Below are 12,557 nucleotides of genomic sequence, written 5' to 3'. Positions count from 1 at the left end.
AGAAAAAGTAGTAAAATTTGAACGCCTAAACTAATAATTTTTGCCCACTAAAAATTTGACTTACATATTTTATATTTATACTACAAAATTATGCAGTTAGGAGGGTTAGTAAGATTGGCATAAAAAAAATTCAGTAATCTTAACTACTCTCTCCGTCTCATTGACAGGGTAAAGTTGTATCACCTAATCAAAAGTAAGTATTCATAAAACCACTAACTAAAATAGATAGGAAAGTAGGGTCGATTTCACAGGAAAACATCGTTCTTCTATTCCTAATTAATTATTATAATCTAAATTATCAAGAAACAAATAAGGTTTGTATGAATTAATCTAAGGGAATAATCAATAATAAAAAGCCTAGGGTCACAGGTTCACCAATAATTAATACTTCAGGATAAAACATAACAATCAACAATTGATATTGCAAATAACATGATTAACATGCTCTATTAACCAACATAAATCTACCAGGCTCTCGCAATTTACTAGACTTAAGTTCCTATTGAAAATAGCCTTTAACATCAAATTAACATCTGCTCGATTCATCAATTCAATATTGTTATACATTTACAATCAAATCACATCTGTTCGATTCATAATTCAATTGCAAAGAATTAAAACAATTCAATAAGAAATTATCATGCAATATCAATAGTCAACCAAAATAAATTATCCCTTCATATTAATTATGGATCCCCCAAAAACCCTAGAATTAAACTACTCACACATATTTAAATCTAAACTAATCAAAGCAATTAAAGAAGACATGATTGAAATCAAAGCAAAAATAAACAAAGCAATTAAAATCAAAGCGATGAATAAAGCAATAAAAGAGACGAGAAATAATACCGAATGAAGGAAATATGAAATTGCACTAAAAAAGTTGAGTTGAACAATAATCTCTCACTAAAACCTCTCTAAAACTTAAGAATGAAATTTGCAATCTAAAAAACGTAGCTAATAAAAGCTTACAAAAGAGTTTAAACACTAAACCCCAAATTACCAAAAACGACAAGTCTTAAAACGCTTAGGAAAAACACACGCCCGATCGGGCCCGCCTTTTTCTTCTATCTGCTTTGCTGAGCATCCACCCGATCGGGCCATAGGTCGGCGGATTGGGCCCGATCTTTTTCTTGGCTGAGTTCCTCTTTTGTGCTTTAAATACTTGTAGCCCAATTTCTTCTCCCTTGATCTATTACTTGGACCGATTCCACGAACCAAGCCCTTAGTCACCGAAATCCTCGGTCTTGGGCTACAAAAGATGTAATACCCGTATTTTTATACATATATTAATTTAAACTATTATTTTATGAAGTATTTAACTAATTCGAAATGAATTATTTATGCTATTTTAATAATTTAAAATGGTTTATTTAAATTAAACGTCCATTTTTATTTATTTAATTGCTTTGAAAATATTTTATTTTATTATTTAAAAACTTTGAAGCATAATCTCTTATAAAAAGAAGTTTTAAAGTCAATGGAATTTTAAAGAAAGTCAAATGTCATTTTGAAAAGGAGTAGGAATCATTAAGGGTAGAAAAGGAATTTAATTTAGGAGGGTTTTGATAGAGGGTATAAATACCCATCATATGAGCAAATTAAACTTTGCCCAAGGTGGAGAATACCCAAAGGTAAAATCTCTTTCTATATCCTCTTATTTTTCTCTCTCCCTTAATTTTTCCCTTCTCCCTTACAAACACTCACACACACGCAAACTAGGGCGGCCGGCAGCCACCACCACCACTTCCCACCGGTTGGCCGCCGCCACCAGCAATAACCGGCAGCAGCAGCCGCCGGCGTGGAGAGCGGAAGCAGCCCCCTCCCCCGTGCATGCGTGCGTGCGATTGTGTGTATATAAAAAAAATCTTCTCTTGTTTTAATTTAATCCAACCTTGATTTAATTATTGATTTTGGTGTGTGTGATGTTTTTATGATGTTTTAATCATGATTAATATGTATATAATTTTCAGATTTGGTTTTTGAATTAAAAAGCCCCAAATTGAAAACCCTAGGTTTCTAAATTAATGTTTATTTATGGAATTTGATTGTAGTTGATTAAAAATATTAAAATTAATGCTTTTAAATTAAATTACAGCAAGTTTAAGAGTTTTTATAATGCTGGAATTTTTATGTAGTGGCTAGAATCATGTTTCTTGAAAGGATTTATAATTACCCATTAATTGGGAATAAAAGTAGGTGGTTTAAATTAATTTTCAGCTTCTTTTAAAAGGTATAAAAGTGTTTTAAGTAGTGCAGGTGAAAATTTATTATGAATAGGTATTAATGTCTCTTTGTAATTTTGGGATGTAGGAGACTTCCAAGTGAGTAATTTTGTGTAGTCGTGGCGATTTTGAGATCATATTCGAGGTACGTTCGCGTACTCGATAATTATTTAAATGTGTAAAAGTATGCTAGGCTTTGTTTAATTAGTTCTAAGTTAGTTTCATGCTAGGAATTGGTGAATTGAATTGGATTGTTGAATTGAAATGAATTTGGTGAATTATTTATAAAGCATGATTGGTTGGAATGATTAATTTATTGGAATTGGTGATTATAGAATATTGTTATTGAACCATACTTTTATTATTGGCATGATTGAGAGCATGTTTAGTTAAACTAAATGTTTAATTGAGTTTGGAACATTGAAAGGGAATTTCATTATGGTTCATGTTTTGGGTAAAAATACCCAGGCCACGTGGCCCAATCAGAAGGTGACACGTGTCACCTTAGGAGAGGTTCTAAATGAACCAATCCCCATTTGACACGTGGCACTCCTAGTCAGTAGGGAAAAAGACTGCCTTTGGGCCCAATTCCCGTGACCGCCTATTTTTCCTAGGTTTTCGCACTACTAGAAAACAACCAATCAACGACGGAAAAAATTCGTCGGAAAACCCTGAAATTCCGTCGGAAATGCCCATTTCTGACGGAATTCCGTCGGAAGGCACCGTCACATTACTAACGGTCCATAAGATGGCTGCTCGAAGATTGAAATTTTGTTTCATCGAAATATCGTACGTAGTCGCGCCAACTTCCCACAATAGTTTCAACTCCTCTATCAACGGTTGCATGTACACATCCAAGTGTCTCTTAGGGTTTTTAGGACCAGACACGAGCAACGAAAGGAACATGAATTGTCTTTTCATACACATTGAGGGAGGTAGGTTATAAGGGGTCAAAATGACAGGCCAACAAGAATATTGTCCCCCAAACTTACCATGAGGAGCAAAACCATCTGTGCACAAGCCAAGTCTCACATTACGAGGCTCAGAGGCAAACTCTGGAAAGCGACTGTCAAGATGTTTCCAAGCTTCACTGTCACTAGGGTGTGCCATTGTGCCTTGAACTAGGAGATTTTTCGAATGCCATGTCATTTCCTCCGAGATGTTCTTGGTTGCAAACAGTCTTTGCAACCTGGGTGTGATCGGGAAATAAAACAGAACATTCAAAGGCACTAGGCTACCTTTGGAAGTCTGCTTTTATCGATCGCTGCCACACACCCTACATGCAGACAGATGAGCATCATCCTTCCAAAACAACATACACCCTTTCGGGCATGCATGAATCTTTTGATGAGACAGTTCCAACCCCTTCACAATCTTCTTCACCTCATAGAATGTGTCGGCCATATGGCTGTTGTTCGAAATCGCTTCACTTAGCAAAGAAGCAAACCCATCAACACATTTGTAAGGCAAATTATACTCACACTTTAGGCTAGTGATTCTAGCGGCCATCTTTAACACAAACAAAGAACTCCCTTCGTATAATGGCCTTTCAGAATCCTGCAACAAATCCAGAAAATGCTTAGCTGTTGCATAAGGCTCCTCCTCCGAGGAAACACTAGCCTGCTCAGAGTGCCCCTGATCTTGGCTATGACCAAAAGCATCGAAAACCATTTCACGATATTCGTTGGACCGCCGTTCAGGAGCTCCCGAAAACCCTTCCCCGTGACACATCCACTGATAGTAGTTAGGTATGAAACCCTTGCGGTACGGATGAATTTTAACCATATCCGCATTCCAAAGCCGTTTGTTCTTACATTTAACACATGGACACCTAACTTCATTCAGGTTACTACTCTGAGGATGATCTGTGACGTACTCAATGAATTCATCAACCCCTTTCACGAACTCCGGATTAATACTTTGCCCAACCTTCATTTCATACATCCACCTACGTTCTCTTAGTTTCATGATTACAACTTCTACACAACTCACACATATGTACAATCACATTAGTCATAAACCGTATAGTCATTATCCACCAAAGCTTTATGGAAATGCAAATGAGATTTGAAATGCTTCCAAAGGGTCCTTATCACTCCAACCTAACCCATCCTTGTACGTTTAATCTCACTAGTGAATGTAAGCCAGGTTTTCAACTCTATAGAAAAACCGCCAGCATTTCCCTATAGTTCTCCAAGTACACGATGTAGGCGATTAAACACACCTACATATGTACCTAGAGAACACTGTAGAGAAATGAAAAGGCAGGATTTTCCCTAGAATAAAAAACAAGGCTTACATTCACCACCTAAGTGAGAGTAAGCGTACAAGGACAGTCCCAACCAGGGACTATTCAAGACATACTCCTAATGTGTATGCCTTGAACGGGTTTTTAGGCATATGATTATGAAAATGATTCATTTATTATATATATATATATAAAGTGAAGGACACATGCATTATACTAAACAGAGATATATCATAATAAAACTAAACTAAGAAAATAAATAAGCACAATTATTAAATATTATATTAAACATTATATAAAACAAAAATATTAAACTAAATAAACTAACATACACTATATTACACAAAACTAAACTAAAATAAACTAAAATAAAATAAAATAAACTAAACTAACATACATTATTATATTAAACTAAACCAAGCTAAACTAACATGTTATAATACAACAATTAAAAACTAAACTTAAATAAACTAAACTAACATATCATAACACAAACACATTCATTTCATATATTTCAACATATTAAAATATAAATACAACAAATTGTATACACTACGCTTAAAACAATAATAAACTAACATATATCTACATATCATTAGTCACTAACATGCCAAGTATAAACTAAACTTATAATTATAGCTTTTATATACTCTCTAACCTGTAGATTTGAAGTTGTTATCGCCAAAGAACCAAATAAATCTACAAATTCTACAAATTGAAAACTTAGTAACTAAGTTTGTGCTGCCTATTTATATATATAAAAAAATGAATAAATACTATCAAGTTATAATGAAAAAAAGAAAAAAAAAAGGAAAGAAAACCTGCTGTCGGCGGTGGCTGGGCGTCGTTCTGGTTGCAGACCGGCGGCTGGCTGGTGTCGTGGCTGTGGGGGTCGTGGCTGTTAATAGCAATTCCAAAAAAAAAAACACATAAAAAAATCCGAAAACAGTTTGTTTAAAAAAGAAAAAAAAAGGTAAACACTTACCACTATGGTGAATTTCGGTGAAGCCTAGGTGGTTGTGGTGAAAATCGGCGCTGCTAATGGTGAATTCCGGTGAAGCCTAGGTGGTGGTGGTGGTTAGGGTTTTCCGCAACAAAAATAAAAACCAAAAAATGAGACTTACCTACACCGGCGGCGTCCAAGCGGTCGCTGGTGGTGGAGGCGCGTTCTCCTTCTCCCTTTCTCCTTCTCTCTTTCTCTTTCTCCCTTTCTCTCTCTTCCTCTTTCTCCCTTTCCCTATCTTCCTATTTTCTTTCTTTCTTTTCTGTCGCAAAACAAGAATTAAACTCCAGTTTTTTTTTTTTTTTTTTTTTAATTTCCTTTAACGTTCCGACGGAATTAATTCCCTCGGAATTGTCATCTTCCGAAGGAATATTCCGTCGGAAGAGGACAATTTTGAGGGAATTTAAATCCTTCGGAATAATTCCAACGGATTTTTTCGTCGGAAGGTACTTTTTCCGACGGATTTTTCCAACAACTCCAATTTCCGCCGGAAATTTCAAATTTTCCGAGGAAAGTGCAGTCCGTCGAAGCAATTCCGTCGGAATTAGGCCTATTTCTAGTAGTGTCGTAGCCTAGGAAAGTGGCACGAATCCCAAGACCGTATAAAAGGGAGATGCTCCCACCTAGGGAAGATATATTCCATTCAACACGAACAAACCAGTGCAGTCAATGATTGCAGATAATTAACCATCACCTTAGAGAATATTCCCGATCTCGGAATCCGAGAAATACTACTTACTTTCCGCACTTTTCACATCTTCCGAACACGTTCTAACTTGATCGTCGGAGGTGAAACTCCACCCAATCGGAGTCTCCGTTGTTTTGCAGGTACAGGCGCCCGGAGTCGAGTCTTGGTGTTGTAACTCTCTCGAGGGACACAGAAAACCTCGAAACATTTGGCGTCGTCTGTGGAAAGAGTACCTCTAAGATGGCTTCACAAGAACCTGTACTGCCTCCTAATGATGAACGGCCTACAGCCGAATTTGAGGTTTATTCGGACCATGACACTAATGACGACTTTGAAGTTGAAATGTATATGGCCGCAGATATGTCACTCAGAACCAGGTGCACCCGTCCCAAGGAAAGAATGGAATGGGGTGATGATTAGGCCGGTCCTAGGAGGTCATCCAGACAGCCGTCTGGACAACCCCAGGCGGCCGAAGGCACAACCTTAGTTACACGGGACGAACTCATGAAATTCATGACAAGTTTCAAAGGGAAAATAAAGGACGTCATCAACAAAAGGAAGGATGGCTCCAACAGGGGCCAGTCGGCCAAGAAACCTTCTCCCTTTGAAAAGAACAAGTCGTTCAAGGACCGACAGCCCACTCCCCATCCTAAATCAAAGGAGGGAAAGCGGCCCTTGATCGATTTTACTAAAATCCGATTCCCTGAGATAGGGAAGAGGAAGGCCATCCGGCATGTCCAGCCGGATGGCTCAAAGAAGACTTATTCTGATGCCCGGATGTTAATCCAGCAGAAGAAAAATCAACAGATGTCTGAGTCGGCTTCAACGTCGAGTTACCCTGACAGCTTTCAAAATACCTCAATGAGATATTCGCAATCTAACCGTGAGAGTCAATAAGGCGGCTTGTCTGTCCACATTGGCCCTCAGATAATCCATTCGGCTCCGTATGTGCCTCAGCAGCCATACATGCCGTATGGACAACCTTACATGCAACCGGCCCTCTTTGGGGTCAGGCGGCACAAAACGTCCAACCTTTGGACTGGTAGCTCCGTCTGCTAAAACTTGGGGAACAACCTTCTGCGTTCTCCAAGGAAATAACCAAGGTGGCACAGCCGGCCAAGGTTAAAAATGTTATGGTGGGTACTTATGATGGTATCACCAACCCTAAAGATCACCTCATGGCCTACACCAACCTCATGTACTTACAGGGGTTGGATGATGCAACATGGTGCCGATGCTTCTCGGCTACATTGAAAGGCATCACCCAACGATGGTTTGGCAACTTGCCAGCCGGATGCATCAATAGCTTCAAGACGCTTGCTTACTTGTTTGCTTCTAACTTCTCTATGAATATCCCTGCTAAGAAAACAAGTCTTGACTTGGGTGCAGTACAATAGGGGGATAGAGAAGGGATAAGGTCATATGTCAGGCGGTTCAATCTGTGTGAGAATCCAGATTCAAGGGCTGTCTGACGAAGTGGCCTATACAGACTTCTTCAAGGGTCTGAAAGACGGGTCGACCTTTCAGTTCAACCTCGTCAGAAAGAGGGTAGATACCCTCCAAGAAGCTCTGATGGAGGCGGGAGCCTATATACAGGCGATCGAACTCTACTCCATCAGCAAACAGTCGGACTCCAAGAAGTTTGACAAAAAAAGAGAGTCGACCAACTCAGCCGGCTAAAAAAGAAGAGAGTAAAAAGAGAAAAGAAATTTGGGCGGCAGACGACTCTGAATAGCCGTCCCAGAAGAAGAAAAAAGAGTTTAAACCGTACGTCCCAAAGTACGAGTTTAACAAGGACTGTTACTCCATCGCTATGAAAGGTTCCGTAAAAAACCGGAACAAAACAAGTATTTCTACTTCCATGAGGATATTGGCCATGACACCAACGACTGCTACAGTCTCAAGCGGCTGTTGGACCGTCTAACTGATAAAGGGTAGCTGAAATCCTACATTCTAAAGTCCAAGGTAACCTTGAGGACGAACCATGGGTAGCCGTCCAAAAAGGCAACCCAACCTGCTAATAGTTTGGACACTAATGAAGAGCCGATCTATACAATAGCAGGCGGCTTTGCTGGAGGGGGCCCAACCATCCGGGGCACCAAAGATCATGTCAGGCGGCTGGACGTCAGTTCAGTGGATGAAGGCCAGGCGTTTACGGACACCTTCCCTGAAGTTATCATCACAGAAAAAGACAGGGGCAAGGTCAGGCGACCATATGATGACCCCATCGTCATTGAATGCAAGGTGGCCAACTAGAAGGTAGGCCGAATCCTCATTGACACCGGAAGCTCGTCTGACCTCATCAGCCACAAGTGCTTGGAAAATCTGAAGTACAAGCCTGACAGTATGCACAAGGTATCTCACCCCTTAGTTGGTTTTGGGGTGGAGTTGTGCACTCGGTAGGATGAATCGACCTACCCATCCGGCTTGGGGAAAAGGGAGAAGGATGCCACATAGTAGTCTGGTTCCTGGTCGTTGAATAGTTGACCGCCTATAATCTGCTATTAGGCCGTCCAACTCTGAACGAATCTAAGGCTGTCATCATTCCATCCTCTATGCTTCTGAAATTTGAGAAAGATGACGGGTCTGTCGGATCCCTGAATGGGGACCAGAAGACGGCTAAAGAGTGCTACATCTCAGACGTCAAGCCCACAGTGGCCGCATCCGACCAAAGTGAGGAGCCAATAGACCTTGATGAAGTCAAGGAAGCCGCGCATGCTCCAACAGCAGCCGACAAAAAAAAGAAAGGCCGACCAGCTGGTGGCCGTGAAAAAAGAGAAGAAATAGCAATCACTGACCGGGGAACGATAAGATGAACTCTGTCCCCAGTCGGCTGATGAACACATTAATATTGCTCTAGACGACACACGTCTGGAGCGTATTGTAAAGGTTGGGATGACTGCTTTTGCGAACTTGGGTGCAGACTTTCACAATCTGTTGAAGGAATTCAAAGACATCTTTGCCTTTAAAGTACAAGAGATGCCAGGCATCAGCCCGGATCTAGCTGTTCACAAACCTGCCATGGATCATATAGGCAAAAGAAAAGAAACCATGGCGAGGAGAGTACTTAGGTGGCATTCGCCGAAGTGAAGAAACTGTTAGATGCTGGGTTCATTCGGAAATGTTACTTCCCAGATTGGGTTGCAAATGTTGTTCCTGTAAAAAAGACGAATGGTACCTGGCGCATGTGTGTTGATTACACTGACTTGAACAAGGCATGTCCGAAGGATAGTTATCCACTTCCCAAGATTAGCAGTTTGGTCGACTCTACAGTCGGCCATGCCTTGATGAGCTTTATGGACGCCTATTCAGGCTTTCATAAGATACCCTTTTTGAAGAAAGATCAAGAGAAGATGACATTCGTCACTAATCAGGGGTTATTCTGCTATACCGTTGTGATGCCGTTTGGCTTGAAAAATGCGCCTGCTACTTTCCAACGAATGATTAATACAATCTTTATTAATCAAATTGGGAGGAATATAGAGGCGTACATTGATGACATGATAGTCAAATCCAAGCTGCAGATGGATCACCTTACTGACCTCCGAGAAACCTTCACCACACTAATACAAATGTCAAAGATTTGGCAAACTAATACACCGTCCGACCACTGATCTGACGACCATCCACAGCCCAATACCATTCTCCGAATGAGGCATGGACATTCTGGGTCCGTATACGCCTACTACAGGCGGACGGTGATATATTCTAGTTGATGTTGACTTCTTCATCAAATGGGTAGAAGTAGAGGCGGTCAAAGGCATAAAGACAAAGGATGTCAACTCCTTCATCTAGAGGAATATCATCACCCGGTTTGGGGTACCTATGACTATGGTCTTTGACAATGGTCCTCAGTTTGAGACGCCTGCTCTCAAGAATTGGTTGGGAGACCAAGAAATCTCTCATTGCTTTGCATCAGTCGGCCGTCCCCAAGCAAACGACTAGGTTGAAGCCTTCAACAAGCTTATCTCAGACGACATTAAGAAGAAAATTGAAAGAGCTGGCGGTCTATGGGCAGATGAATTGCCTCATGTCCTATGGGCCATTAGAACAACTGAAAAAGAAGAAATTGGTGAAACCCCATTTCTCATGGTTTATGGTGCTGAAGCTGTCTCGCCCATTGAACACTATGAGCTAACTCTTCGAATCATGCTGTATGATGAAGAGGCTAACTGGGAGGCCATGCGGCTGGCACTGGACTCACTCCTGGAGCGTAGGGGCAATGCCGCCTTGTGTCATGAGATTTGTCGTCTGAGAATGACAAGAGCCTACAACAAAAGAGTACATAAGCGGCCCTTCAAAGTAGGGGACTTTGTGTTACGGAAAATGGAGGCAACCGGTAGGGCCAATGAGTAAGGAAAGTTGACTCCAAATTGGGAAGACCCTTACCGAATCCATGAAGAAGTGAGAGGCGGCACCTATCGCCTGGAAACCCTAGATGATAGGCAGCTAGCCAGAATTTGGAATGTAGATAACTTAAAAAAGTACTAATTCTAAGACTTGTAATTTTTTATAAATAAAAAGTCCATCAATAAAAAGTTGCTTTTTATTTTCAACAACTTTTTCTGTTTTCTATATACATCTCCTAATGGGTATACCGTCTATGAATTGTGCAGACGACGTTATCAAAACACTACGTCTACTCCATCATGAGTAGGCAACCGGCGACGCCCGTCTGGGTGAATTCATTGCAGAGAGCATCTCCCACGTAGGTGGCACATTGCTCTATAAACTCAAAAACAAACGACTGTACCGACTGTCTGGATTAAGATAAGCTTGCAGCCGTCTAAATCGATCCAATGAGGCCTAGATAACGAAGGTTACCGCATGTTCTATTACAAACGATAATCGGTTACTATCTTGAATAGATACAACCCGTTGTTGGTTGGAGGTAATACAAACGGCTAAATTGGAAGATCTAAGCTAAGTCCAAAACTTAGCAGCTAAACATTTAAAGCAAATGGATACGGTCGATGGCCGTTTGCTACAAAACATTAACGTCTGCTCTAACAAGAGCAAGACATCCGGCAAAGACTGATTAACCCATTAGGGCTAACTCACAGTCGTTTGACCTGAATAATCTAAAATGGAACATAAACGGCATAACGAAAACCGCATGTCTTATTGACACCAGCCGGTAACCAGCCGTCATTCTAACTTGGAATAAATTCTCTAGAAAATTGATTCAGATCCGGTCAATGACCGTCTGATGTTCTATTCGGATGCTTGATGGACGACTTTTCGCTTGGTTTGAGGCAATCACCTTAGTGATTGATTGACCTAGAAATTAGTCGTACCCTTGTAGGTATCAAAAATTTCTAGTTCAATCAACCTACTTTTGAAACCAAGCGTACATCTGTCCAGGGAAAAATACATCCGTTAAACCATGTGTATCATGCTACGCACTTAGCAAAATATATGCATATAAAAAAATCGCAGAAATTAAAGCAAAATTGATAAAACCTACTAAGTCGGCTATTTCATAAAAATTGAGCAATTGTCAAGTCAGATCTACGTCCGGGGAGTTGAAACAGATTGTCAAAAGATACAACAAAACCACTCAGCACACAGGCTGGAAATACAGACGGCCCTAGGCCAAATAGGACTAACAAAAGCTGATGTTTACTGAGGCGGGGCCGCAGGCGTATCCTTCCCAGGCGGAGGTGGAGTAGAGTTCACTTGGGCTTCATTTTCACGTTGCTCTTCCTCCTCTTCCTCCCCTGTAGCTGGCTCTTCCCCATCTGTGGCCTCTTTATTGGCCCATTCCTCAAACGGTTCAGGCTCCACCTTCCCTTCCGCCCTTGCAGAAAGAACAAGATCTGAGTACTTGTAGGCCAGGGCCCAGACGCCATACTCAGTGTCCTGATGTACAAGGTCCCAAGCCATCCTCATGCGATCTTTGCAGTCCAGCTCATTCTCCTCTATGAGGCGGCTTTGCTCAGCCTCAAGAGTTACCCTAGGAGGCGGCTATCTCATTCTTCAGACGGTCGATGTCTTCTCGGAAAGGGGCATTCTCCCTGTCAGCGTTCTTTAGAGATTGGAGGTCCGCCTGAGCATTTTTGAGCTCCGCCTCTAGATTTGAGGTCTTCAGGTTAGCCTCAGCAAGGGCAGCCGTAAGCTTCTTGATGGAATCCGCCTGTGACATTAGCTCAGCTTTAGTCTCAAGTTCATTTATGATAATCTGATACCGAGCAACGTCAGTGGACTCTGACGCCTGTTTTTTTGGCTCGCCTTACCTCTACCTGCTTTCGAGCATACGGCTTTTTGAGCCCCTCTACTCGCAGCATTGTCTGTATACATGCAAACGGTGTTAGAAAAGCAACCGGAAATATACTTAAAGAAATGTGAGTAAAGCTATAATACCTCAGACAACAAGGAGAGGGTGCGATCAAC

The sequence above is a fragment of the Chenopodium quinoa genome, unplaced genomic scaffold (genome assembly GCF_001683475.1).
Source record: "Chenopodium quinoa cultivar QQ74 unplaced genomic scaffold, ASM168347v1, whole genome shotgun sequence".
NCBI lineage: Eukaryota > Viridiplantae > Streptophyta > Magnoliopsida > Caryophyllales > Amaranthaceae > Chenopodium > Chenopodium quinoa.
Note: the sequence above shows the minus strand (reverse complement) of the source record.